General features: G+C 30.8%; 1 pseudogene; it reads left to right on the forward strand.

The window, feature by feature from the left end:
* Positions 1-388: 388 nt before the first annotated feature.
* On the forward strand, positions 389-1,569 carry LOC114311505 (ornithine decarboxylase-like; annotated as a pseudogene).
* Positions 1,570-4,263: the final 2,694 nt, after the last annotated feature.

A 4,263-nucleotide genomic window follows, 5' to 3' on the forward strand; every position in this document is an offset into this window, starting at 1 on the left:
GTTCGAGAGATAAAAGTAGTTCAAATCCAAGTACATCTATATATATAATGCCGTATCCGTATGTATATTGATCTATTTCTTTACAATTCAAGTGTGATAGATCTCTTGAAATGGGTTGAGATACTGATCATTATATTATGAAATAATAATGGCAATAGTTGTAATGAATCATTCTTTATAGTTATAATTTTTTATAAATATTTCACAACTTTTAAATGATACAATAAAATCTTCCGTAACAATCATGTTTATATCTCAACCATTTTTAATTGTGCCTAATCATTTTTTTTGAACGTATCCGTGCACTATATAAAGAAGGCTGATCACCAGTTCCACCACCAAATTGACATACTTCATGGCATTTTCTCAACACATTGACATAACGCCGATGAGTTCCACCACCAACACCACTCTTAAAGTCACATTGCCTGCATCTACGTTGAAGGGCAATGAAATTCACAAGATATCAAGGTATTGGTTGATGGATCTTATTCGCTCCATTGCTCAAAATCAAGAAACTCATCAACCCTTTTACATACTAGATTTGGGAGTTGTTGAGAGACTTATGCATTCATGGAACCATTCCTTCCCCGCCGTCAAGCCATTTTATGTGGTTAAATGTAATCCGAATTCTGCATTGCTCGAAGCCCCTTTCCTCACTAGGGGCAAACTTCGGCTGTGCAAGTCAAGTCGAGATTGAGACAGTCCTCGCTCTTGGAGTAAGCCCTGATCGCATTCTTTATGCCAATCCATGCAAAGCAGTGTCCCACATAAAGTATGCGGCAAGTGTTGGTGTCAACCTCACCGCCTTTGACTCTAAGAGTGAAATCGAAAAAATTAAGCAATGGCACCCCAAATGTGCCTTGTTTCTTTGAATTAAAGTTTTTAAAGATCATACTTCGTATCGTCCCTTAGGAACTAAATTTGGTGCCCTCCCAGAGAAGTTTGTACGGCTCCTCAATGAGGCTCACATGAGTGGGCTGAAGATGGTCGGAGTTTCGTTTCACGTGGGAAGTGGAGAATCGGATTTTGAAATATATCGCCATGCAATAGCTGCTGCTGGAGCTGTGTTTGAGGCGGCTTCTCAACTTCAAATGCCACCAATGCATGGTAGAGGAGTTCACCAAGGACATGGTAGCGTCGCCTCTGATGGTGATTGCGGAGCGTGGGCGATTCTTTGTTGAAACTGCCTTCACTCTGGTAACTAATGTGATTGGGAAACGAGTGAGAGGGGAGCGAAGGGAGTACTGGATAGATGATGGCATTTATGGATCGTTTAATCTTTCAACCTATGATCGGTCATCCATGGCATTCAAGCCACTACTACTTTCTGATCAGTCGAAAGATGACGAGGATGGATGTGGAATGCTATGGCCATCCACGATATTTGGTCCAAGCTGTGATGGAATGGACGTAGTGATGACAGAATGTAAGCTGCCAGAGCTCCAATTTAATGATTTGATTGTGTTCTACAACATGGGCGCCTATTCAGCCTCTACAGGAGCCAAATTCAATGGCTTCGATGTACAATCCATACCCACCCACTTGGAATATACAAGCCTCAGCTGAAAGAAATTTGTGTGCACGCCCATGCGTGTTTGTCGGGAAATTCTATTTCTACATATCTACTTATCTTTGTGTATAAGATTAAATTTAATTATTTAGTTATTATGGTCACCCACATGGAATAGCAATATGAATTATAGATTTAGTAAATTATAATTTCATATATTGAATCACAAGTTATTATCTGATTGGTCAATAAATGAAATAGTTTCCAAATCTCCTATTTTGATGGACAAATGAAATTATAGTTATATTAGGAAACTGGTCATCTCTCTACATATAAAAGTATATTTAGATCCTATCAATTGTTCTGAATATAACATATTTTAAAGAGAGCCAAGAGAGAGAAACATTTTTCCACTAATATTGATATTAGGTTTATATTCAATCAATTTTGAATCACTCGAAGGTTTCGCATAATTGATCCGGGTATGTTATTTATTTTCTGTATTATGTTATTATTTATGAAAATCTGATAGTTCACGATTTTGGATTATAAAGCTTATTATGCATAATACCATAAAATTATTTACATGTGGTATCAGAGCACTAGTTAGAGAATATCATGATTTTTCATTAAAAAAAATTAATGATTTTTAATTTATGTCCCTCATTGATTGTTTGTGTATTATTATTAGTTGTGAGACATGATTTGAACGGATTACGATTTCGGAATTGTGCTCAAGTTTGATTACGATTTTATTGTGTGTGTATATATATCTTTTATGAATAATATTTATAAATCTACAATGCACACTTTATGATTACACCTATTATTTTGATAAAGTTATGTTCTCCATCGGTTTGTGGAACACTTTTGATTGACGACCCATCCATGATTATCTATATTGGTGGTGAATATTATGTTAAATTATTAATTTAAGATAAATCGAATAAATTAAAATCTGAATAATTGAATATTTTGCATGATTTAATTGTCTTTATTTTGAGAAAAAATTTGATTAGTAATAATTGTTGTATTATTTGATTTAGTAATGCCTAAATATATTCGTATTACATAATGAATCATAATTATTCATGTTTTGTTGAATTTTATATTATCAAATTTTACTGTGTGGCACATTAAAGTGTTATTGTGATTTTTATAGTACTAAACATATTGCTATTTACGGATTTAACTATAACCTCTAAAAAATTACTTCAGTATGATGTTATTACCATCATTATGTACAAGCTTAATTTTTATAGGTGGTTTGATGAGGTACAAAAGTATATATTCTTATGTGACATAAAATATGAATTGTGTTAATATTTGTTGTCTTAATATTATTCTTATGATTTAGTAATATGCATTATGATTATGATGATGAAAAATTGTGAATAAACTATTATTTATTGAATAATGTCCATGCAAAGTTTTTATTTTGATTTGAAATCTAAATTATAATATGATTGGTAGTTGCCAAAGTGACTCGATCGGAATGACACATAGATATTGAATCAAATAATTGAAATTTAATACCCTTCCCAAGTATTAAAAAAATAATTGACTTTGCAAATCACAATTCTTTAATTACAAAGATATTAGGTTGGCCCAAAGGTGCATCAGGTGTAAGTAATTGTTGAATTGGAATAGGGTAGTTGATGGGTATTCATAGGTAACAGACTTACTTAATTATGAATATTTTATTAACTAGTCCTATTGGTGAAAGGAAATCACCATAATTGTTAAATAGTATGCCATTAGATTATCCCAAAGGTAGATCACAGTGATACTATTTGTGATTATTTAAACATGTGTTTATCTTGACTAATTGACAATTATTACTCTTAGCATTAATGTAGTAAGCATGAATTATTGATTAAAGTTTTATTTTGCTATATTTGTATACTATGTTTGTTTGAATTTTAAATGAAAAAGATTTCTCAAAATGAATAAAATAAGTTCAATTTCATCTCGATGTTATGAATTTTGACTTAGTGTTACTATTTGAGAAATTTACTGCTATTATGATTCAAGTAGTATAAAAGAATAAAAGATTTTTCATAAAGTATAAAACGATCGAACAAATAAAGTTTAGGTTTTTTTTATGCATTATACTAAATATTAAGTTTTAACTTCCTTAAATTGATAATGCTAAATAATGTGAAAGAACGTTTCTGAACTGTTAATAAGTTTTTTGCTGGGACACTTATGGTTAAGCTTACCAACATAAAATTTGATGGTATGCATGAGTATGTCATTGAATTGTTTAACTGGACTGCTCAATTAAATAATTTAAGAATATTTATGAATGAGTTTGTTTTCGTGCAATTTATTTTGAATTATTTATGTTTTCAGTATGAGTTATTTATATTGATTATAATTCTATGAATAGTAAGTAGAAAGTTAATAAATTGACTACTATCTTTATCTAAGAAGAGACAAAACTTAAGTAATTGAGAAATTATTTATTGATCTTGTAATTCAAGAAACCCAAAAAAAGGGAGAATGCTTATAAAAGGATATAAAGAAATAGCCACATAAAGAAAATGAGTTTGCTCAAGATTTTCAATCTCATAAAAAAGAAAATGGCTATTCATGTTTTTTAATTTGATACAAGATTATTTTCAAACCAATTATGTCAAAATTCCAATTGAAATTATTGGGTTTTATCATTTATTTTTTGGGCATTGATCATTATTTAAACTTTATTCAAAAAAATTTATGTTCATTCTAATTTTGAAAAAATTTAT

The sequence above is a fragment of the Camellia sinensis genome, chromosome 12 (assembly GCF_055761805.1).
Source record: "Camellia sinensis isolate YWXY chromosome 12, ASM5576180v1, whole genome shotgun sequence".
Lineage (NCBI taxonomy): Eukaryota > Viridiplantae > Streptophyta > Magnoliopsida > Ericales > Theaceae > Camellia > Camellia sinensis.